A 26699-nucleotide genomic window follows, 5' to 3' on the forward strand; every position below is an offset into this window, starting at 1 on the left:
CTTGTTCTCTGCCTATTTGTTCTTTGCCTATTTTTTATAAAAATAAAATCTTTAAAAAAAATAAGAGTGTGTGTGTGTGTGTGTGTGTATAAGCTCAACAAATAACTAATTTACATAGTTAAAACTGGAACTATGTAATTTAGATTAGTTCTTGGTTTATAATAATGACTCAATAAATATTTGCATACATTAATATTACTACCAGCTTAAGTATATAAGACATTGACTATTTATAAGGCCTCGATGATTTGAAGACTAATTCATTGATTCATTAATTTACTAAAACTCATTACATGGAAAGCTGAAGCCAAAGTCATATTATTTTGGATTGTGTGGTTTATTGGTTAAAACAACTCTGGTTGTTCAGTGCCATGGCTGCTTTGACAGTTTGTCCAAATGATCAAAACATTTTAAAGCTATTAAGTAGAAAGTACTATATTTTCCATAAGTATCATGATATGGAACATTTAAAAAACATTTATTGAGATTTAGGTATAGAGAAGCAGTATCTTTTTCTTAGTAATCATGACTTAAGAATATGTTAAAAATTTATCATTTGGTTATACAAGGGTCTCTTTACAGATTGTGGCATATGGGCTATTAAATAAGAGTCCTGAGTGGCAATTCTAGAAGTGAAGCAGCAGTGTTTCATCATTACCTTACATTACAAGTTGCAATGAACTCATAAGAAGTGGGAATCTGTAAGGAGAAGATGGTTCAAAGAGTCAGACAACTTTGATTCTGAATTCTGACTGTACTATATATTAGTTGTGTGTTCTTCGGGTTGTTACTTAGAGTTCTGTACTGATTTCCTCCATCTTATTTTACTTTAAAGATTTATTTTTTTGAGAGAGAGAGAGATAGCAGGAGAGAGTGTGTGCATAAGTGGGGAGAGGCAGAGGGAGAGAATATGCAAGCCAACTACTGCTGAGTGCAGAGCCAGACTTGGGGCTCAATGTCACAAAACATGAGACCATGACCTGAGCCGAAACCAAGAGCTGGATGCTTAACTAATGGAGCCATCCAGGCATCCTTAATTTTCCCCATTTTAGGAACAGAACAAAAAATTCATTCTATGTGGTGTTTTTTGTAAAAATCAAATGAACGATTTCTACATTTGTTCTAAGTACATGTCTTTAACATTATGACATATCTAAAATTAGAATCAGTTTTACCATAGGTAGCATGTCATAGTTTAATTGGTAATGTTTATCTTTTTTTCTCATGGATACATGAATTAATGATATGTCTTACAATTAATGGATTTGATAAAGTAGAAAAATATGCGGTTCATCCTAGTACTTAAGGGTGACATAGGTTTTATTTTCCTTTTTTTTTTTTTCTGGTTCCTCTATGTCACAAATTATTTGTTCATCAAAGAACATGTCTAAGAGCCTGTGCAAATAAAGTAAATGAACAATCAGGAGAATTACCCAGATATATAATAGAAAGCATAAAATTTTAGAAAAATTAGCTGTGCAGCAGAGATGTTTGGATTTCAATTATGAAGACAAAAGTCAGTTTGTATTATGAAATTATTTATATAAAGGAGGTAGTAACAGGTATTACCTCTTTGAGGGATGTAATAGAAATGGTAACATCTTAGCATTAAAGACTCCTTGACCTTCTCAGGAAAGATTCATACTGTGACACCATGAATAAACTTAACTTCCTTTCTCAGCTGGTATGTGTGCATGTGTGCATGTGTGTGTGTGTGTGTGAGAAGAGAGACAGAGAGAGCATACATCTGTATGCCTAAATGTTCTTTCCCAACATCTAAAACATTGTATTCCCCATAATCTTAAGAGAATTCTTGAAACTATAAAGTAACTATTATAAGGGGGAAAGTCACCTTTCATTTAAAGTTAAAATTAGAAACATACTACAGTGGCATTATTTTTTAAACTTGCTTATGATATTTTAATCAGAGAACACTTAAAGAAGATTTTCAGAAATCTAGTATTTAACACAGTTGAAAGCAGAGCTGCTCCTAAAAAAGAGATAACACGATCCAATATCATCTCATTGGTTCCTTCCTTATGACCTTTCTCCTAGGAGGAATCCAGTGAAACTGGCTCTTTGGAGTAGCCAGGAGACAATCTGCAAACAATTTCCACAAAGTATAGGTGGGTAGAGTATAAAACTGCATGCTATCCTGTAAAGATGGAACTCTGTATTAGAATTTGAAAACAAAGTAAGAATGGTTCTAATATTTTTTCAATTTATTTATTTTCAGAAAAACATTATTCATTATTTTTTTACCACACCCAGTGCTCCATGCAAGCCGTGCCCTCTATAATACCCACCACCTTGTACTCTAATATTTTTTATGATGATTTCATCTGTTTCTAATTTCAATAAAGATTCAACTACTATATGCATTCAGAAAAAGATAAGAAGATGTGTAAAATATTTTAGAATACTGTACCAGTTAAAGGAGTTATTATTGATTGATCATTCACTATAAATGTAGTTATAATTTAATTTGATAATTCAGAAGAAAATATGTTGATCCTGTAGCTCAATAACAAAATACATAACAAAAGCACAAGAAAAATCATTCATTGTCAGACTATACTTTGATAAAGATGATGGTATGGAAACTCTGCTTTTGAATTTAAGAATGGTATGAATTCTTTGAAACCTCAAGGCATTAATACTGAATAGATAGTGATACTCTCTCTAAAGTATTAGCTACAGTTACTCAATATCCAGTTTACTTAAAAAATACTGCTTTATTTTAGTGGTGAGATTTCTTTGTAAAACAATAACCAATAAACACTGAACTCTAATAGAAAACAAATATTTTTTACGGATTTGTATTTAATATTGGTACATGCCATCTACACACCATTAGTTATTTTCCTTTTGTCTGCATTTTGGGATAATTATTTTTTTTAATATTTTATTTATTTATTTGTCAGAGAGAGAGCACAAGCAAGAGGTTGGGCAGGCAGAGAGAGAAACAGACTTCCCATTGAGCAAGGAGCCCATTGTGGGACTTGATACCAGGAACCTAGGATTATAACCTGAGCCAAAGACAGTCACCCAACTGAGTGAGCCACCCAGGTGTCCCTGCATCTTGGTATTATTAACAGAATATCATTTTGTAAATGATCCTATAGGTGTTTACTAACATTATTCAATATCTGTCTTTCATGTGTAAAAGAATGTATTTCTACTTAGCAACTATTTGTTAACACTAAGCATACAAATAACATAGAAGAAACTGTTAGAAACTAGACTACCAACAGTCAGAATAATGAAAATTTTTAAAATTTGTATAATGCATATGATTCAGAATGTTTTATGAAAATCAGATGTAAAGCATTGATTTTTTGAAGGTAGTATTTGATCTGTATCAAACAATATGTGTATAGATACCCGTATATGAACATATTCAAATATATAACATAATTCAACACTAGATATACTGTCTGGAGATATTTTTTTTTAGATTTTATTTATTTATTTGACAGAGAGAGAGATCACAAGTAGGCAGAGAGAGGCAGAGAGAGGAAGGGAAGCAGGCTCCCCGCCAAGCAGAGAGCCCGATATGGGACTCAATCCCAGGACCCTGAGATCATGACCTGAGCTGAAGGCAGGGGCTTAACCCACTGAGCCACCCACATGCCTTTGGAGATGTTTTTAATTACAAAATTAAATAATTTCCTATCATCTTTCTGTTTTAGAATAAAAGCAGTTTTTTTCCCTCTTACTGAAATATATAACATAAAACATTGTGTAACAATTGTCTTGATTTCTTTATATATTGTAATATAATTGTGATTTAGCATTGGCACTCTATCATGGAATATAATTATCATTTCTTGTCTTATTGGGAATAATTCAGATCTAATCTCATAGCAAGTTTGATGATTAAAATACATTATCGTCTATATTTAGTGTACCATGCAGTAGATCTCCAGGACTTACTTATCTACTAGCTGTAATTTGTACCCTGAAACAACATCTCTCCTATTCTTCCACCTCTCCCAGCCCCTGCTAAGCACAATTTTCCTGTTTTTACAAGTTTGCATATTTTAGTTTTCACATTTAAGTGATACCATATAGTAATTGTCTTTGATTTATCACACTTAGCATAATGTCTTCAAGGTTATTCCATGTTATCACAAATGGCAGAATTTTCCTTCTTTCTCATGGCTGAATTATATTACACACACATGGGGTGCCTGGTTGCCTCAGTCACTTAAGCATCAGGTTCTTGGTTTAGGTTCAGATAATGACCTCAGGGTCTTGAGATCAAGCCCCATGTCCAGCTCTGTTCTTCACGGAAAGTCTGCTTGAGATTCTCTCCCACCCTCCTGTGTGCACACGCTGTTTCTCTCTCTCACTCCCTGTCTCCAATAAATAAATACATACATACATAAATAAAACTTTTAAAAATATTACATATGTACATTTTCTTTATGCATTCATATTTTTTGTTTTGTTTTTGTTTTTTTAATCTTTTTTTAAATATTTTATTTATTTCTTTGACAGACAGAGATCACAAGTAGGCAGAGAGGCAGGCAGAGAGAGAGGGAAAAGCAGGCTCCCTGCTGAGCAGAGAGCCCAATGGGGCTTGATCCCAGGGTCCTGGGATTATGACCTGAGCTGAAGGCAGAGGCTTTAACCCACTGAGCCACCCAGGCGCCCATGCATTCATATTTTGATAAACACTTAGCTTGTTTCCTTTTCTTGGCTATTGTGAAAAATGTGGTAATAAACATAGGAGTGAAGATAGCTCTTTGAGTAATGATTTCACTTCCTTCATATATATACCCAGAAGTGGGATTGCTGAATTATATGATAGTTCTTCCTTTAATTTTTTATTAGTAAAAGTAAATAAATAACATATACATGCAGATACTATATAGTGAAAGAAATAAATTTTCTTTTTTTTCTTCATCTTAGAAATTCTCAGATACATGATGATAGGTGGCTGTGGGTAACAGAGTTAGTAAGAAAGAGTTACTAACAGAGTTCATAAAAGTTAGAGTTTCTGTGTTATATTATTAGTGAAAACTTATTTATAAAATTATGTGAAATAGAAGTAACATCTTTATATTTAGTACTGTTAAATTTACTACTTTTAAAATCAATAATTTAAGTATTTACATACATATTTACATATGCATAAATAAGGCAGAGACACAAGAGAAAGGCATTAGCAATTTAGAAAGAACAACTATGCATATGCATACATATTCAACAAGCATTTTTTTAATGGATTTCAGAGTTTATAAATATAGGGATTGTTTGGGATTAGAAAATAAGCATTAAAATAGAATATTATAAAGGCTAAAATATATGAGGAAATATTTAGAGATTTCCCAAATAATAGGATATGATAAAGTTGCTTTTTTCTCTTCCTATCTGGTATGTTTATTCTCACATGTTAAGCATAGAAGATTTCTTTTCCCTTCTTTGTCCTTCTAACCACTAAACATAAATATGAATGGTTTAATATGAAAATGTGGTTCTATATTCCAGAGATTTTGTATTTACTTTGCTTGCTATTTGAAATCTCTTTAAGAATTTAAATCTAAACAATAATTATTTATTGCTGAACACATTACTCTAAAATTAGATGAGAATTTTTCAAACACCAAAATGACAATTCTTTTATTTTTGGTAAAATGCCACGTTATTTAAAAACAAACAATCAGAAAACAACAACAACAACATTAAAAAAGGCAACATTAATAGATTCTAAATATTGTGTTACTTAAACATAATGGCTTAAAATACTATTTTCCTGGAATGAAGAGCTTTTTTCTGCTGTTGAGAAACATATTATTATCCCTACATGCTGTAGGCAATCCCTCTCTGAAGCAACCACATTCTTGTAGAGAGGCTGACTTGAGTTAGGATAGAACAGCCTTTGTTCTACCTCATTTACTTCCTTTATTTAAAAAAGTGTCACTAACAACTTTCTAGTCTTACAATATAGATGAAGGGGTCATTAAAATGAATTATGCTGGATTATACTGGAGAGGTCAGAGAAACATCAAGGGTTGTATGCTGCCTCACTCTATCTTGAACAAGAATAATTACTTTGTGTGTTTTCCAAATAACTTCTACTGATACATGAGATTTAGGGGTTAAAAATGCACCAAACTGACACCTGATAGTAGACTTCCAGGCTTCCTAACTGTGAGAAAATAAATTTCTATCTTTAAAGCCACCCAATCTTGGGATTTTGTTATGGGAGCCTGAGCAGATGAAGACAAAGGTTATATAGCACACTGGACAAAAATCTGACTAACACAATAATTAATATAATTATATACTCAGTTAAGAACTTACTTGCTATTCTCTGAGCAAGGGAGCACAAGAGTGGCCCATGGAGTCTCTGGTGTCCCAGACTCAGGTAGAGGTGAGCAGGCTGAAGCAGGAGCCCGCGGCAGAGCAGCTAGCATAGAGGGTAGCCAAGAATGAGGAGAATGAACACTCAGTCAGCTGTAAGCCCCCTGCCCAGAAGAGCAACCAGGAGATCCAGGAGCTGGACAAGGATGATAAGAGTCCATACAAGAACAAAGACACTCTGCTGGGCCACATAGCAGTGTCTGCTGACCCTAATGTACCCAGTGTTGTTGTGGCCTGCCTAACCCTGGTGTGTAGCCTGGCCCTGGGTACCCTGGAGCTGGACCTGACAGGTAATCTGGAGAGCTTCAAGAAGCAGTCCTTGGTGCTGAAGGAGGGCAGAGAAAAATCTCTCTCCAGTGAACTGGGAAACTATGTCTGGCATGAAGTACATCCAGCACACATACAGGGAAGGCATCAAGATTGACAAGACAAACGATCTGGTGGGAAGCTCTGGGTCCCAAGCAGAGGAGTACAAGTTTCTGGCCCTCAGGGAAGAGACACCCAAGGATATGCTGGATTGTGGCAGGTACAAGTCCTGCTTCCCAGATGACAAGACTGTTCACCTCTCCTGGGAGTGGAATCTTACCATCAAATAGGAATGGGAGGACTGAGTCCTGGTCAGGGAGGTGAGCAAGCCTTCGGACAGATAAATGACTTTTCTGATGTGCCCCACTCCTACTGCTCCCACCCTCACCTTAACACCTTATCTGAGTGCAGACAGGTCGGCTCCCTGGCCAGCCCTCCCATCCCTCCTGGCCCTGCCTTCAGGACCCAGCCTCCTTGATAGTCTCGTCTTACTGCTTCTGCCTATTTCAGGGGAGTATTGGGAAGAGGGAACCTCCAGCACAGGCCTCCATCTCCACTTCTGTAACCCTTCAGGTTCCTCTACCCGTCCTAACCTGATCCAAGGCCCTAGCTTTTCCAAGGGAATCATGGGGTGCTTAGGTCCCTGTGGGTCTTCATTGTTGTCATGAATCTTCCTTTTCTTCTTCTGGGGTTAGATGGGAGCACGATTGGAGGCCTCTGGGGGGCCAGCTACCCTCCTTCTTTCACCTGTCTTGAGTCAATTCAACTACAGCTGTGGGTAACCATCTAACCATGATACCTAAACATGTGGAACGTGTGCTGTAGGGGCCGATATGAAACTCTAAATCCCTATGTTTGCGTGAGCATGGGGTCCTTTTGGTCCCTGCCCCACTTGCAGTCCTGGAGGATGAGTGGAAGATGCTGGTCTTGCTCTCTTGCCACCAGAGACTAACCAGCTCCCTCTCCAGGCCAAGGCTATGGAGATGACTGCAGGGACTTGGGGAAAGCCAAACTGTCAAAACTGAAGTAGCTTCCATTCCCATCTGGGACGCCAAGTGTCCTCACAGCTCTGCCTTCTTTGTTCCAGTGGACAACAGTAGAGCCCACAACCCCAACAGACAGCCCTCCCAGACAAGGCCAGTACCTGAGCCTTACTTGTCTACCTGGGTCTGTCGGCCTGGAGTTGTATGTGTGGCTTGTCAGTATTTATTGCCTCTATTGCCTCTATATGGGCTGTCCTCTGGGCACCTGACCTGCCACCTCTGTCACCAGACTTGGTGGCACCATCCCTGCAGGCCCTCCCTAGATCCAGCCAGGACAACTGTGGTACTAAAGGCCAAAGTTGGAGCCCTCCCCTGTACCTCCCTTCCCCTTCCCTCCCCCTTTCCTAGAATGTACAGGAGCCTGACTTTGCTTCTCCTTTTCTACCAGGAAATAAATTCCTAAAAAGGGAAAGAAAAAAAAAACAAAGAAATAAACTTGCTATCTCACATGGGAATAATGGCAGTTCCAAGTGTTTCTTACGTATTTATTTATACCAGAGAACTTATAAAAGAATTAATTTAGATCAAACTAAACCCATTCATGGATAAACATACTCTTTTTTATTTCTTTTCCCAAATTTTTATTCAAATAAAAGTTAACATAGGGGCAGCAGGGTGACTCAGTCACTAAGTGTCTGCCCCAGGTCATGATCCCAGGGCCCTAGGATCAAGCACCGCATCCGACTCCCTGAGCTGCAAAGAGCCTGCTTCATTTTTCTTTTTCTTTTTCTTTTTTTTTTAATTATTATATCTTTTTTCAGTGTTCCAAAATTCATTCTTTATGCACTACACCCAGTGCTCCATACAGCACATGCCCTCCCTAATACCCACTACGAGTCTCACCCAACCCCCCCCACTCCCTTCCCCTCAAAAACCCTCAGTTTGTTTCTCAGAGTTCACAGTCTCTCATGGTTTGTGTCTCCCATTTGATTTCCCTCAGCTCACTTCTCTCCTTCTCCCAACATCCTCCATATTATTCCTTATGCTCCACAAGTAAATGAAACCATGATATAATTAACTCTCTCTGTTTGACTTATTTCACTCAGCATAATCTCTTCCCAGTCCCATCTATGTTGATACAAAAATTGGGTATTCATCCTTTCTAATGGGGGCATAATACTCCATTATATATATATGGGCCATATCTTCTTTATCCATTCGCCCATTGAAGGGCATCTTGTATCTTTCCACAGTTTGGTGACTGTGGGCATTGCTGCTATGAATATTGTGGTACAGATAGCCCTTCTTTTCACTACATCTATATCTTTGGGGTAAATACCCAGGAGTGCAATGGCAGGGTCATAGGGTAGCTCTATTTTTAATTTCTTAAGGAACCTCTGCACTGTTTTCCAAAGTGGCTGCACCAACTTGCATTCCCACCAATACTGTAAGAGGGTTTCCCTTTCTCCACATCCTTTCCAACACTTGTTGTTTATTGTCTTATTGATTTTGGCCATTCTAACTGGTGTAAGGTGGTATCTCAATGTGGTTTTGATTTCAATCTCCCTGATGGCTAATGATGATGAACATTTTTTCATGTGTCTGATAGCCATTTGTATATCTTCTTTGGAGAAGTGTCTGTTCATGTCTTCTGCCCATTTTTTGACATGATTATCTATTTTGTGTGTGTTGAGTTTGGGGTGTTCTTCATAGATCTTGGTTATCAGTTCTTTGTCTGTAGTGTCATTTGGAATATCTTCTCCCATTCCGCGGGTTGCCTCTTTGTTTTGTTGACTGTTTCCTTTGCCATGCAGAAGCTTTTCTTTTTTCAATTTATTTATTTTCAGAAAAACATTATTCATTATTTTTTCACCACATCCAGTGCTCCATGCAAGCCGTGCCCTCTATAATACCCACCACCTGGTACCCCAACCTCCCACACCCCCGCCACTTCACACCCCTCAGATTGTTTTTCAAAGTCCATAGTCTCTCATGGTTCACCTCCCCTTCCAATTTACCCAAATTCCCTACTCCTCTCTAACGCCCCTTGTCCTCCATGCTATTTGTTATGCTCCACAAATAAGTGAAACCATATGATAATTGACTCTCTCTGCTTGACTTGTTTCACTCAGCATAATCTCCTCCAGTCCCATCCATGTTGCTACAAAAGTTGGGTATTCAAGCAGAAGCTTTTGAACTTGATGAAGTCCCAAAAGTTCATTTTTGCTTTTGTTTCCTTTGCCTTTGGAGACATAGCTTGAAAAAAGTTGCTGTGGCCAATGTTGAAGAGGTTACTGCCTATATTCTCCTCTAAGATTTTTGATAGATTCCTGCCTCACATTGAGACCTTTTATCCATTTTGAGTTTGTCTTTGTGTATGGTGTAAGAGAATGGTCAAGTTTCATTCTTCTATACATAGCTATCCAATTTTCCCAGCACCATTTATTGAAGAGACTGTCCTTTTTCCACTGGATAATTTTTCCCCCTTTGTCGAAGATTAGTTTACCACAGAGTTAAGGGTCTATATCTGGACTCTCTACTCTGTTTCACTGGTCTATGTGTCTGTTTTTGTGCGAGTACCATGGTGTTTTCGTGATCGCAGCTTTGTAGTAAAACTTAAAATGAGGCAACATGATGTCTCCAGTTTTGTTTTTATTTTTCAACATTTCCTTAGCAATTCGGGTCTCTTCTGGTTCCATACAAATTTTAGGATTGTTTGTTCCAGCTCTTTGAAAAATGCCTATGGAATTTTAATTGGAATGGCATTGTAAGTATAGATTGCTCTGGGCAGTATAGGCATTTTAAACAAATATATTTATTTTTCTGATCTGTGAGCATGGAATGCTTTCCCATCTTTTTGTGTCTTCTTCAATTTCTTTCATGAGTGTTCTGTAACTCCTCAAGTACAAATCTTTTACCACTTCAGTTAGGTTTATTCTCAGGTATCTTATGGTTCCTGGTGCTATAGTAAATGGAATTGATTCTCTAATTTCCCTTTCTGTATTTTCATTGTTAATGTATAAGAATGAACTGATTTCTGTACATTGATTTTATATCCTATTACATTACTGAAATGCTGTATTATTTCTAGTAGTTTGTGTGTGGAGTCTCCCTGTCCCACTCTCCCTCCACTGTTCCCTCCCTCGCTGTCTCTCTTTCTTTGTCAAGTAAATAAATAAATAAATTCTACTTAACATACAGTGTACTATTACTTTCAAGGTGTAGAATTCAAAGATTCATCAAATACATGAAACACTCATTGATCAGGGCACCTGGATGGCTTGGTTGATTGTGTCCAGCTCAGGTCTGGATCTCAGAGTCCTGATCAAACCCTGTATTGGATTCCACCCTGGGCATGGAGTCTACTTACTAAAACAAAACATACAGTACTCTGTGTTCATCACAAGTGTCCTCCTTAATCCCCATCACTTTTTCTAATATTCCCCTGTCCACCTCTTCTCCAGTAACCTCAGTTTTTTCTCTATAGTTAAGAATCTGTTTCTTGGTATGCCTCCTTTCCCCCCCTCTATCTGCATTTGTTTTGTTTCTAAAATTCCACATATTAGTGAAATTATATGGTATTTGTCTTACTCTGACTGACTTATTTCACTTAGCATTATACTATCTAATTCCATCCATTCATGTCATTGCAAAGACAAGATTTCCATTCTTTTTATGGCTGATTAATATTCTACTGTGTACATATAACACAACATATTTTTTAATTTTATATTTTTATTTGACAGAGAGAGAGATCACATGTAGGCAGAGAGATAGGGGGAAGCAGGCTCCCCACTGAGCAGAGAGCCCAATGTGGGGCTTGATCTCAGGACCCTGAGATCACAACATGAGCCAAAGACAGAGATAGGCTTTAACCTACTGAGCCACCCAGGTGCCCCATAACACAACATCTTTATACATTCATAAGTTGGTGAACATTTTGAGCTCTTTCCATAAGTTAGCTATTGTTGATAACATTGCTATGAACATATATATATATATATATATATATCCCTTCAAATCAGTATTTTTTCAACCTTTAGGTAAATTCATAGTAGTGCAGTAACAGGATGGTAAGGTAGTCCTTTTTTAACTTTCAGAAGAACTTCCATACTGTTTTCCAGAGTGACTGCACAAGTTTGCATTCCCATCAACAGTATGACAGAGTTCCTCTTTTCTCTGCATCCTCCCCAACATCTGTTGTTTCCTGAGGCATTAATTTTAGCCATTCCTGATGAGTGTGAGAAGATATCTCATCGAAGTTTTCGTTTGTATTTCCCTGATGATGAGTAATGTTGAGCATCTTTTCATGGGTCTGTTAGCCATCAGTAAGTCTCATTTGGAAAAATGTCTATGCATATCTTCTGACCATGTTTTAGTTGGATTATTTTTTTTGAGTTGAGTTTATCAGTTCTTTATAGATTTTTGGACACTAATTATTTATCAGATGTATCATTTGCCAATATCTCCTCCCATTCTGTAGGTTACCTTTTAGCTTTTCTGTTTCCTTCACTGTGCAGAAGTGTTTTTTTTTTAAGATTTTTATTTATTTAACAGACAGAGATCACAAGTAGGCAGAGAGGCATGCAGAGAGAGGAGGAAGCAGGCTTCCTGCTGAGCAGAGAGCCCAATGCGGGCCTCGATCCCAGGACCCTGAGATCATGGCCTGAGACGAAGACAGAGGCTTTAACCCACTGAGCCACCCAGGTGCCCCAGAAGTTTTGTTTTAGTTTTTTTTTTTTTTATCTTGATGAAGTCCTAGTAGTTCATATCTACTTTGCTTCACTTGACTTGAGTAAAGGAAGTTGCTGTGGACAATGTCAAAGAGGTTACTGCCTGTTTTCTCCTCTAGGATTTGAATGGTTTCCTGTCACACTTAAGTCATTCTTCCATTTTGAATTTATTTTTGTGCATGGTGTAGGAAAGAGGTCCAGTTTCATTCTCTTACATGTTAGTGTCCAGTTTTCTGAACAACATTTGTTGGAGACTGTCTTTTTTTCCACTAGATATTTTTTCCTGATTATTTGAAGATAAGTTGACCATATAGTTATGGGATGATTTCTGGGTTTTCTATTCTGATCTTTTGATCTATGCGTCTTTTTTTGTGCTAGTGCCATACTGTTTTGATCACTACAGCTTTGTAATATAGCTTGAAGCCTGGAATTGTGATGTCTACAGATTTGCTTTTCTTTTTCAGGATTGCACTGGTTATTCAGGATCTGTTGCGGCTCCTTACAAACTTTAGGATTGTGTGTCTGGAATTGTGATGTCTCCAGATTTGCTTTTCTTTTTCAGGATTGCATTGGTTATTCAGGATCTGTTGCGGCTCCTTACAAACTTTAGGATTGTGTGTTCTAGATCTATTAAAAATGCTGATGATATTTTGATAGGGGTTACATTAATTGTATAGACTGCCCTTAGTTATATGGATATTTTAACAATATTTGTTTATCGAATCCATGAACACGTAATTTTTTTTCCATATTTTTCTGTCATCTTCAATTTCTTTCACTGCTGTTTTATAGTTTTCAGAGTATAGATCTTTTTTCCTCTTTGGTTACATTTATTCCTGATATCTTCTCATTTTTGATGCACTTGTAAATGGGATTGATTCCTTACTATCCCTTTCTGCTGTTTCATTATTGGTGTATAGAAATGTAACAGACTTCTGTACATTGATTTTCTGTCCTGTGACTTTACTGAATTTGAGTATAAGTCCTAGCAAATTTTTGGTGGAATCTTTCAGTTTTCTTCTGCAAATAGTGAAAATTTGACTTATTTCTTGCTGGATGACTTTTATTACTTTTTGTTGTCTGATTACTGATGTTAGGCTTCTAGTACTATGTTAAATAACAGTGGTGAGAGTGGACATCCCTGTCCTATTCCTGACCATAGAGGGAAAATCTCTCAGGTTTTCCACATTGAGGATATTAACTATTGGTTTTTTCATTTGTGGCCTTTTTATGTTGCAGTATGTTCCCTCTGTCCCTACTTTGTTGAAGATTTTTATCATGAATGGATGTGCCCTGTCAAGTGCTATTTCTGTATGTATTGAAAGGATCATATCATTTTTATACTTTCTTTAACTAATGTAGGTATAACACATTGATTGATTTGTGAATATTGAAACACCTTAGCAACCCAGGAATAAATCCCACTTGATCATGGTGGATGGCTCTTTTAATGTATTGTAGGATTCTATTTGCTAGTATTTTGTTGAGAATCTTTATATCCAAGTTCATCAGGGATATTGATCTGTAATTCTCTTTGTTAGTGGAGTCTTTGTCTTGTTTTGAAATCAGGGTAATGTTGATCTCATAGAATGAATTTGGAAGTTTTCCTTCCATTGTTGTGTTTAGGTATTAACACTTCTTTAAATGTTTGGTACGATTCCCTTGAGAAGCTATCTGGCCCTGGACTTTTGTTTTTGGGAGATTTTTTGATCACTGATTTAATATTTTTGCTGATTGTGGGTCTGTTCAAGTTTTCTATTTCTTCCTGTTTCAGTTTTGGTAGTTTTGTTTGTTTGTTTGTTTTGTTTTGTTTTGTTTTTTAAAGATTTGATTTATTTGATAGAGTACAAGCAGTGAGAGCACCAGGCAGAAGGAGAAGCAGGCTCCTGGCTGAGCAGAGAACATGACATGGGACTTGATTCTAGGCCCCTGGGATCATGACCTGAGCCAAAGGCAGATTCTTAACTGACTGAGCCACACATGCACCCTCAATTTTGGTAGTTTATATGTTTCCAGGAATTTATCCATTTCTTCCAGATTGTCCAATTTGTTGGCATATAATTTTTCATAATATTCTCTTATAATTATTTGTATTTCTGAGGAGTTGATTGTGATTTCTCCACTCTCTTTAAAATTTACATTCCATCCCTTCTTTTGGTAGGTCTGGCTAGGAGTTTATCAATTTTTTTAATAGAGACTTTATTATTTATTTATTTATTTATTTATGAGAAGGAGAGTGCAGAGGGAGAGTGAGAGAAAGAAGTAGACTCCCTGCTGAGCAGAGTGTCCCATTTGGGGCTCAATCCCAGAACCCCGAGATCAAGACCTGAAGCTGAAGGCACACACTTAAGCAACTAAACCACCCAGGTGCCCTGGCATTTATCGCATTTATTACTCTTTCTAAAGATCCAGCTCCTGGTTTCATTGATCTGTTCTGTGTTTTGTTTTATTTTTAGTTTCTATTTCATTTATATACTCCTTTATTTATTTATATTGTTTCTAATTTTTATTATTTTCTCTCTTCTGCTAGCTTTAGGTTTTGTTTATTGTTCTTCTAGCTCTTTTAGGTGTAAGGGTAGATTGTTTATTTATGATTTTTCTTGCTTCTTTAAGTAGGCCTGTATTGCAGTATACTTCCCATATGTGATCACTTTTGCTGCCTCCATGTTTTCATTTTCATGTTTTCATGTATTTTTCAACGTCTTCTTCATATTTTAATTTTCATGTTTTCACATATTTTTTAACGTCTTTGATTTCCTGGTTGACCCATTTGTAATTTAATAGCGTGTTGTTTAATCTGCATGCATTGTGGTCTTTCCAAGTTTTTCCTTGTGGTTGACTTCAAGTTTCATAGTGTTGTGGTCAGAAAATATGCATAGTATATCTCAATCTTTTTGTACTTATTAAGTCCTGATTTGTGACCTAGTATGTCGTCTGTTCTGGAGAATGTTTCATATGCACTTGAAAAGAGTGTGCGCTCTCCTGCTTTAGTATGAAATGTTCTGAATATATTTTTTTTCCTTTTCTTTCCAATTTATTTATTTTCAGAAAAACAGTATTCATTATTTTTTCACCACGCCCAGTGCTCCATGCAAGCCATGCCCTCTATAATACCCACCACCTGGTACCCCAACCTCCCACCCCCCCCCGCCACTTCAAATCTCTCAGATTGTTTTTCAGAGTCCATAGTCTCTCATGGTTCACCTCCCCTTCCAATTTACCCAAAAGCATATACCCTCCCCAATGTCCATAACCCTACCCCCCTTCTCCCAACCCCCCTCCCCCCAGCAACCCACAGTTTGTTTCGTGAGATTAAGAGTCACTTATGGTTTGTCTCCCTCCGTATCCCGTCTTGTTTCATGGATTCTTCTCCTACCCACTTAAGCCCCCATGTTGCATCACCACTTCCTCATATCAGGGAGATCATATGATAGTTGTCTTTCTCCACTTGACTTATTTCGCTAAGCATGATACGCTCTAGTTCCATCCATGTTGTTGCAAATGGCAAGATTTCATTTCTTTTGATGGCTACATAGTATTCCATTGTGTATATATACCACTTCTTCTTGATCCATTCATCTGTTGATGGACATCTAGGTTCTTTCCATAGTTTGGCTATTGTGGACATTGCTGCTATAAACATTCTGGTGCACGTGCCCCTTTGGATCACTACGTTTGTATCTTTAGGGTAAATACCTAGTAGTACAATTGCTGGGTCATAGGGCAGTTCTATTTTCAACATTTTGAGGAACCTCCATGCTGTTTTCCAGAGTGGTTGCACCAGCTTGCATTCCCACCAACAGTGTAGGAGGGTTCCCCTTTCTCCGCATCCTCGCCAGCATCTGTCATTTCCTGACTTGTTGATTTTAGCCATTCTGACTGGTGTGAGGTGATATCTCATTGTGGTTTTGATTTGTATTTCCCTGATGCCGAGTGATATGGAGCACTTTTTCATGTGTCTGTTGGCCATCTGGATGTCTTCTTTGCAGAAACGTCTGTTCATGTCCTCTGCCCATTTCTTGATTGGATTATTTGTTCTTTGGGTGTTGAGTTTGTTAAGTTCTTTATAGATTTTGGACACTAGTCCTTTATCAACTCTATGGTCAACTAATCTTTGACAAAGCAGGAAAGAATGTCCAATGGCAAAAAGAGAGCCTCTTCAATAAATGGTGTTGGGAAAATTGGACAGCCACATGCAGAAAAATGAAATTGGACCATTTCCTTACACCACACACAAAAATAGACTCAAAATGGATTAAGGACCTCTATGTGAGAAAGGAATCCATCAAAATCCTTGAGGAGAACACAGGCAGCAACCTCTTCGACCTCAGCCGCAGCAACATCTTCCTAGGAACATCGCCAAAGGCAAGGGAAGCAAAGGCAAAAATGAACTATTGGGATTTAATCAAGATCAAAAGCTTTTGCACAGCAAAGGAAACAGTTAACAAAATCAAAAGACAACTGACAGAATGGGAGAAGATATTTGTTCTGAATATATTAAATCCATCTGATCCAGTTTGTCATTCAAAGCCTTTGTTTCCTTGTTGATTTTCTGCTTAGATAATCTGTCCATTGATGTAAGTGTGGTGTTAAAGTGCTCTCCTATTGTTACATCATTATCAATGAGTTACTTTATGTTATTGATTAATTTATTTTCATGCTTCCATTTTGGGGTGTTAAATGTTTGCAATTGTTAGTTCTTCTTGTTACATAGTCCTCTTTATTATTAAAAGTTTTTTTTTTAAGATTTTATTTATTTATTTGAGAGAGACAGTGAGAGAGAGCATGAGCGAGGAGAAGGTCAGAGAGCGAAGCAGACTCCCCATGGAGCTGGGAGCCTGATGTGGGACTCGATCCCGGGACTCCAGGATCACGCCCTGAGCCGAAGGCAGTCGTCCAACCAACTGCGCCACCCAGGCGTCCCCCTCTTTATTATTATATGGTGCCCTTCTTCATCTCTTATTACAGTCTTTGACTTAAAATCTAGTTCATCTAACATAAGTATGGCTACTTCAGTGTTCTTTTGACTTCCATTTGCATGATAAATGTCTCTCCATCCCCTCAATTTCAATATGCTTGTGTCTTTAGGTCTAAAATGAGTTTCTTGTAGGCAACTTATAGGTGTGTCTGTGTGTCTCTCTCTTTTTTTAATCCATTCTGACAGCCTGGGTCTTTTGATTGAAACATTTAATGCATTTAATTCAAGGGAATTATTGATAGATATACATTTAATATCATTTTATTACTTTTTTGTTGTTGTTTCCTGGAGATTTCCTCTGTTCTTTTCTAGTCTTTGTCACTTTGATCTTTCTTTCCCACTCAGTGAGTTTCTTGCAGGTCTGATTTAATGGTCAGGAACTCTTTAGTTTTTGTTTGTCTGGGAAACTCTTTATCTCTCCTTCTATTCTGAATAATAGGCAATCTGGATAGAGTGTTCTTGGCTGCAGATTTTTCCCATTCAGCACATGGAATATATCATACCACTCTCTTCTGGCTTGCCAAGTTTCTGTGGAGAGATCTGCTGCTAACCTTGTCTCTCTTCCCTTGTAAGTTAGGGTCTGCTTTTGTTTTGCAATTTTTAAGATTTTTTTTCTCTATCTCTATATTTTGCAGATCAGTATGTCTTGGTGTTGGCCTACTTTTGTCGATTTTGAAGGGAGTTCTCTGTGCCTCCTGGATTTAGAAGTCTGTCTCCTTCCCCAGATTAGGGACGTTTTCAGCTTTAATTTCTTTAACTAAACCTACTGTCCCCTGTCTCCCTCTTTTTCTCCTGTGACTCCTATGATATGAATGTTACTATGTTTCATGGAGTCACTGATTTCCCTGAATCTACTCTCATGAAGTATAATTCTTCCTTATCTCTTTTGTTCAGCTTCATTATTTTCCATAATGCTGTCTTTGGTATCATTTATTCACTCTTCTGGTTCTTCCATCCTTGTGGTGATTACATCTGGTTAGTCTTGAATCTGAGTTATTACATTTTTCATTCTGATTAATTTTATTTCTTTTATCTCTGTAGTAAGTTTTTTTTTAATGTTTCACATGCTTTTCTCAAGCTTAATGAGTATCCTTGTGTTGCTTTAAATTCTGGGTCAGTCATATTACTTGTATCTGTTTTGATTGGATCTCTAGCCATCACCCTTTCTTGTTCTTTCTTTTAGGATGAATTCTTCCATCTCAACATGTCTTCTAAGTCTCTGTCTTCTTCTATGTGTTAGACAAGTCTGTTATATTTCCTGCTTCTAAGATTAATGGCTTTAAGATTTTATTTGTTTATTTGAATTAAAGAGAAAGAGGGAGAGAAAACTAGTGGAGCAGGGAGGGAGGAGCAGAGGAAGAGGAAGAAGCAGGCTCCTCACTGAGCAGAGAGCCTGATGTAGACCTCGATCCCAGAATCCCAGGATCCCAGGATCCCAGGATCATGACTTGAGCTGAAGGCAGATGCTTAACTGACTGAGACACCCATACTCCCAATAATGGATTTATGAAGAAGAGGTAATGTACTGTCCAGAGCCTGGAACTTCAGGAGTTTCTCTGATGTGTGCTGTATGCAGTCTGCTGTTGTGTTTTGACGGTTCTGTCCATCAGGCCAGATGTCTGCACAGGCTCTTCTTGCCTACAGTGGGGAGTATTTGGATCTTGGCCAGAGTATGACAAGTTTTAACTAGGTGTGCTCTGTTCTGCTTGTTATATGAGACCTGATGCTACTTCCATTAGAACATGTCTTGCAGAAATCTCTGGTCTATAATTGTGGTGTGTGTGTGTGTGTGTGTGTGTGCTGTGTGTATTGGGGGTGGGGGTTCTGCAGTCTTCTGGGGATGGAGCCTACTGTGCTGGTCCTTAGGCACATTTGCCCAGGAAAAGCAATACCAGCAAAGTGCAGATGGGTGGGGCTTGGTGAAAGCAGGTTAGGCACCAGTGTTGGCACTTTGCTGCTCACTGTAGTTGGTTTATGCTGAGGGACAAGAGAGAAAATGGTGCCATCCAGCTCCTTTGTCCCTGGAGAGGAGTCTCTGTGCATGCTGCTCTTAGAAAAGCACTCCTGGAAGAATGAATAATTTTCCCTTATGTATCCATGTGTCCTAAGCATTTTTCAGATTGTTTTTTTTTTTTTTTTTTTTTCATGCTGCCTGTCTCTGGGTTTCTTGCCTGCCTGGCACAGGGCAATGTACTTTGGGCTCTATCTCAGCCACGCCTGCTGACTTTTAAAACTCAATACTTTAGGGAATTGGTGTATCAGGGATTCATGCTGGTCTTCTGGGGGAGGGTTTTGCTGGGCTGGGACTGATGTAGGTTTCACTAATAATGGCAGTTGTGCCAGAGCACAGGGCCATGGAATTTGGAGCAAAGCAGAGTAAACACCCAGTGTCTGGGTTCACATCTTCAGCAGGTGTCTTTGTGCTTATGGTAAGGGACTGAGGAAGGAAATGGCACCCACTGGCTCTTTTGTCCTTAGAGAGACATCTGTGTGAAGGCTACCTCTCACTGAAGCACTCTTGGAAGAGGGAACAGTCCCTCTCTTCGTGCTTTATGTGACCCTAAGATTGTTCTGTCTGCCTTTTTTTCTGGAGTAGGTTGTGCCCTCAGGACTCTGTCCCAGGCATGCCCACTGACCTCTAAAAATTTCAGTCTTTGAGCCCCACTGGTTGAAAAACCTTATGAAAATCAGCCTCTCTTGTTTTTCCAGCCAATGGGTTTGGAGAATTTGTTTTCCTTGTGTATTCTCTGTACTCTACTTTCTCTCCCTTCTCAGACACTCCTGTGCACAGTAGTTTTATGTTACAACATAGCAAAAATAAGGTTCAGAGTAACATGTCAGAATGTGTATTAAAATACAGTGTTCTCAATTTCTTTATTGAGTTTATATGAACTTATAATTCAGGTTATCTTTTCATTATTATCATTAAAGAAGAAATTCAAAATATAGAATCTTTTTGAAACTCACATTGAAATAGGGTATTAATTTGGGGCACCTGAGTGGCTCAGTCAGTTAAACATCTGCCTTCAGCTCAGGTTGTGATTTTAAGGTCCTGTATTGGGTTCCCTGCTCAGAGTGGAGCCTGCTTCTCCCCCTGTTCCTCCCCCTCATGCTCATGCTCACTCTCTCTCAAATAAATAAATAAAAATCTTAAAAAAGTGAAATAGGGCATCAGTTTAATTGAACCTATAAATATAGTTAAAATTCCTATTTAGAAATAATTAGGATATATTTATTTTTCAGGGTAAATGTATTTTTATACTAAAATAACAATTTCAACATCATGGAGAAATATTTTTTTCCTAAAATAATATATGAATTAAGAATGTTTTATTGTGTGATTGGATTATATACATTATCTTGCAGGAATAGTAGACATGAAATCAATTTATGATGAAACCATAATTTTTTAAAAGATTTTTATTTATTTATTTGACAGAGATCACAAGCAGGCAGAGAGGCAGGCAGAGAGAGAAAGAGTGGAAGCATGCTCTCTGATGAGCAGAGAGCCCAGTGTGGGGCTCAATCCCAGGACCTTGGGATCATGACCTGAGGCATGCTTTAACCCACTGAGCCACCCAGGAACCCCTAAGCCATAAATTTAAAAACTACCAGATGAGTTACTCTTCTCAATGTAAGAGAAAGAAGAGTGGGAAAAAAAGTGTAAGAACAATATAGGAAATTCGAAATTATATATAGCATTGTGGACTCCACATATTCAAACTTTTCTCTTTGGAACAATTTTGATAACATTCAATATGAGTCTGATCAATGTAACAGTTACAAAGTGGTCCTTTGTATAACTAGGATCCATACAATAATATACTGTGATTATGGGCTTCCTAAAAGGTATAAATCCAGAAGTACTCAGTGGCCCAGCAACATCCAAAGCAGCTTCAGTTCAGGACTGATCCAGCCCCAGAAAGCTCCTAATTATTAGAAAGGTCTATTTATTTATTCTAGGTGTTACCTTATATACTCAGGAACTTATTGTGTTGAGAAATAGAGATTCCAGTTTATAGCTAACTGAGTTCTCAGCTAATGGTTGTTAATATACAGTATAAAAATGGTGGTTTAAAGCTAAATTTTTGTTCTTTGACTTTGGATTATGTGAGTGGGAATTATCTAATGAAATAGGATTCAGACTGACTTGACATTACTTTAGAGTTGCTGTGGTCTAGTAGGAAGATCTCTTTTTCAGAATTTTTTTCTCCCAGCAAAAACAAATAATGTATGTATTTATTAATCTTTTGAAGATATTTTATCCCCAAAAAATCAAGTGAATTATAACATGGCCCTTTATATACACATTAACTGAGGTTTCTCGTGGACTGCAATAAGTTTTGGCTATGCCAAAGTCATCTCAATACTTAACTGAACAGGTTGTTAGAAGAAATCAGTTCCTAGTAATATGTTGGACTGATGTTGCTCTTAGGTCCTTGCCAAGTGGGCCTCTCCAATATGACAACTTATTCATTAAATTGTGTAAGCCAAGAAAGCAATAGAGTGAAACTATTAGCAAGAGATAAAAGCCACAATCATTCCTAACCTAATTATGGAAATTACAGCTTATAGCCAGAGTGGTAGTCTGTAACTATGTTTGGCCTACACTTAAGGAGAGGGGAGTACATTAAGAGATGGGCATCATTGAAGACCATTTTTCAGATATGCCTACCATAATGCTTATTAAATTAATCAATTTTCTTTCACACATTGATAATTTTCATGCATTTGTAGATGTTAAAATAATACTACTATCATTCATATTGTTATTGATGGAGCTACTGAAATTAAAGTAAATATATTGGGTGGAAATTACACCCCAAAAATATTTTGCATAGGAATTTTTCAGTAAAAGAATGTATTAACCATTGTACAGAGAGCTATTTAAACCAAGAAACTGTCTCTAAAAGGGGACTAAATAAAACAGTTCTTTTTCTTTCAGATTGTGATAACTATGGCAATATAGATGTCTTAAAGCCTTGAGGACTAAACTTGTGCTTTACAGGAATTTAGCAGAACTATACTCAGACAGAGTACTCTAAAGCAACATGGATTATGCTGAGGCATTGTTCATACAGTTAGTTGAGCTGGCCAAGGTAAGGAAATAAATACAAAAGTAACATATATTGGCCTGTGATTAATTAATTATTATTATTACTATTTAATCTAAGAACCACATACTGTTTTCCACATGTTGCTCTAAATATTTTATAAGCAATTGATTTTATTCAAACAATAACTCCATGAGATAGATAGTATTATTATTTTTTTTTACATGTTACAGAAGAGGAAACTGATGCAAAGAGAAGTTAATTCACTCACTAAGAAGTGACAAAGCTAGACTTGAACTCAAGCAATATGGTTCTAGTCTCTGGAAAACCACAGATACTGACTCCATTTAATAACAATTAGCAATACCTTATTATGTGCTCAGTTGTATTTCTGGTTAATCCCATTAGCCATATGATACAGAACTATTACGGTATTGATAAAACTGAGGCAGAGAGAAGAGAAGAAGCATTCCAAAGCCAGACAGTAAAGTGTTGTAGAGGAACATAGAAAAATCTAAAAATAGAGGACCTACACCACTGAATTGAAAAGGAAATTAATTCTAATTGTTCTAACTAAGCAGTTAAATAAAAACAATAGATGTGATAGATTAGATTATTCTGGTTTTAAAAACATATTGTTTCTGGATTGTCAACATAAAGATTCAAATAAAGGAAAGATTGACACATATAACTTAACCTGATTCAGTAATACCAAAATAGCTTATGAATATTTAATAATTTAAGTCAGTAGAATCCACTGTCAATGTATTGTCATTATGTCTATAGAATTATCCTAATAAAGTATATTTTGGATATATAAGTAAAATCTTTAAGAACTGAAATAGTTCAATAACATATTTCATGATTCTCATACTCTTCTGCAATATTTGATTTTATTATAATTTAAACATGCATAAATCAATTATCACTGCTTGAGATTTAGTTGGAGATATTATTTTCCTTTACTGCTAAAAATCCTAGAGTGCATTTTCTAAGAATAAGTATTTTTTCTTATATAACCACAACTAAAATTTCACGACTTAATATTTACAGAATTCTATTGTCTAATCAATAATACTTTTTCAAGTTAAGTATCAATTATCAATTGGGCCAATAATATAATTTACATTTTGTTTTATCTTTGTCCCAAATCCACTCTAGGATGACATATTGCACTGAATGATTATTTGTCTTTATTCTCCTTTATTTTTTTTTAAAGATTTTATTTATTTATTTGAGAGAGAGAGACAGTGAGAGAGAGCATGAGCGAGGAGAAGGTCAGAGAGCGAAGCAGACTCCCCATGGAGCTGGGAGCCTGATGTGGGACTCGATCCCGGGACTCCAGGATCACGCCCTGAGCCAAAGGCAGTCGTCCAACCAACTGAGCCACCCAGGCGTCCCTTTATTCTCCTTTAGTCTGAACCTGTTTTTTGTTTCATGGGCTTTAAAGGACATGTTCTAGTAGTCTTACAAAGTTATTTTATGATCTGTTCCTCAGTGTGGGTTTGTGTGATGTTTCTTCAAGGTTAGATTTGAGCTTTGCATTTTTAGCAGGAATACTGCAAAATTGATGCATATCTCTCAACGCATGATATCAATAAGTACATTTTGGTGTTATTATCCCAATGTTGGTGGTATTAAATGATGATTTGCATAAAATAGTAAACGCTAGGATTTTCCACTATGAACTTATTTTCTCTTCATAATTATTTTTCATATCCTTACAAATTGTGTTCTGGTTTATCTATCATTTGATGAGAGAATGATGTTTAAACTTTCAAAATAATATTATTGAATTTGTCTACCTTTTTGTCAATTATTGCTTGATTATCTATATCTATATCATCTATATATATTTGTTTTACTTTTTAATGGTTATTTTTAAGTAAGTGTAGTTGACACATTTATAATTGATATGTCTCTGATTAATTCACTTTCTTTCTTTATGAAATATTAGCCTTTAGCTGTGATATACTCCTTGTGTTCAAAGATAATTTGTCTGCTCTTATTATAGCCATTTCATTCTTATTCATAATGTTCGCAGAGTATTTCTATTTCTATACTCTTACTTTACACCTGTCTGTGTTTTCATATTTAAAAAGTGCTAGTAGAAGAATGTTAATAAAGTTTGGTTTTTAATTTTATCCTGTCAGAAAATTGGTGCATTTAATTAACTTATTCCATTTATATTAAATGTAATTATGTTTAGGTATGTTGATCATTTTTCTAGATGTTTTCTCTTTGTTTTGTTAGCCTTTATTGCTTTTTACTTGTCTCTAGCACTTTTGGGGTATGTTTTCATTTTCCTACTCCTATTTTAATTCTTATATTCACTTTCCCCCCATACCTGTTTTCATTACTTTTTTCTTTCTTTTTTTAAAAAAAATTATTTATTTGTTTGACAGACAAATCACAAGTAGGCAGAGAGGCAGGCAGAGAGAGAGGAGGAAGCAGGCTCCCCACTGAGCAGAGAGCCCGATGCTGTGCTCAATCCTAGGACCCTGGGATCATGACCTGAGCCGAAGGTAGAGGCTTTAACCCACTGAGCCACCCAGGTGCCCCTGCATTACTTTTTCTAGTTGTTTTAGCAACCGCATCACACATCCTTCACTATCATATTCTACTTCCATCCAGTGTTTTATAACCTCACTTAGAATTTAAGAACATTGTAACAATATTGTCCCCTCCAGCTGATATCTGTGCTATTGTTGTCATGTACATATTAGATCCACCTATGTTAAAGACCCACAGTATACAGTTAATTTTTTTCTTTACCTATCATACTTTTTAAGATATTAAGAGATAAAAAGTACAGTGGATTTTATATTTACCCATATATTAGCCATATCTAGTGTTCTCCTGTTAAGCCTGTGGATCTAATATCCACCTGACATCATTATCTTTCAGCTTAAATAATTTTCTCAAGCAACTAAGAAAAGATAAATCTAGTATCAAGCACTCCACATGGGTATTTGTAGAAATCTTTCATACTATTTTTAAATTATAAAAAGTGGTATATTTTTGAAATAAGAACTAAAGTCATACTGATAAAAGGGGTATGCCATCGGAAAAATAGATATGTGCAGATCATTTGAAATTACAATTAAATTTTTTACTAACATTTACATATAAAACCTTGATATTGCAAAAATAAAAATTTAGAATTTGAAAAAAAAGAACAACTCAGTACTGTACTGCTTCTTTACAAATGCCCCCTCCATTCATTAGAGTACTAGCTAAGTTGTTGCAGCAAAGAAACTCAATGTACATTATATTAATATTATATTAAATATTTCATGCTCCTAATAAAGCCTAACTATAAGCAACTCAAGTCTAGTGAAAAATATCACTGTCCTTAAGCCATGGCTTCCAAGGTTTTCTCAGTCATTTTTGACCAACAAAAGAATAAAGAAAATAGAATAAACAACTTTGTCTTTAAGAGTGTATTTTATATTTGCCTACATCACTTTCACAAACATCTTTGGCTCTGAACTTAGTTATGTTCCATGATAACATTAAGCTATAATATAGGATGAGAAGTACAGCCTTTTATAAAGAAGTAGTGTGTCTGGTTAAAAGTCAAAGGATCCTGGTAAAAAGGAAAAAATGAATAATGGAGACAAACAGAAGATTGTATCATATCCTTATACTTGCAGATTCATGTATCTGACCTTCCGGTGTCCTACATTGGTTGTATTTGGTTATTTTTCCATTTTTTATGTAGAAAGAACAGAAGCACTGGAGTACCATGGCAGGGTAAGAGGGATTTGGATTTAAATACTAAATTTCTTGTTCTAGATATGTAAGTGTTAACGAAAAAGTTACTGAAAATCTACAACTCCTATTTTCCTTATTTTTATAATGTCTATATGAGAATGGTACTCAAAGATTTGTTTTGAGAATAAAACATACCTGAATTATACTATAGGACTTTAATTACTGTAGTTACTCAAAATCTTCTTCTTTCATTTCCTTTTCCTCATCTCAGCCCACCTCTTACCTAGTTATGAAAATTTTAATCAGAGAGGCAAAGTTTGAATTAGCTAATTTTATTACCTGTTTTCCTGTTATCTATTGGGTTTTGATGATATTAGTAAATTAATTATAAAATATTTCTGTATTAATTTTCTGTCAGTCTTATAGGTAATTATCCCAATTGAGCTAGATTTTTAAAATATATTATGTTCAGACAATCATCCTTATCAGCTTTAATAAATGTGGCATTTAATGAAGAATATATCTCTCCTTGTATTTCTAATTCTGATGTTAGCAA

The 26699-nt window shown here is 36.4% G+C and overlaps 1 pseudogene; it reads left to right on the forward strand.

Moving 5' to 3' along the window:
- Positions 1-6349: 6349 nt before the first annotated feature.
- Positions 6350-6983, forward strand: LOC122890366 (annotated as a pseudogene).
- The last annotated feature ends 19716 nt before the right edge of the window (positions 6984-26699 follow it).

This window comes from Neovison vison, chromosome 11 (genome assembly GCF_020171115.1).
Source record: "Neovison vison isolate M4711 chromosome 11, ASM_NN_V1, whole genome shotgun sequence".
Lineage (NCBI taxonomy): Eukaryota > Metazoa > Chordata > Mammalia > Carnivora > Mustelidae > Neogale > Neogale vison.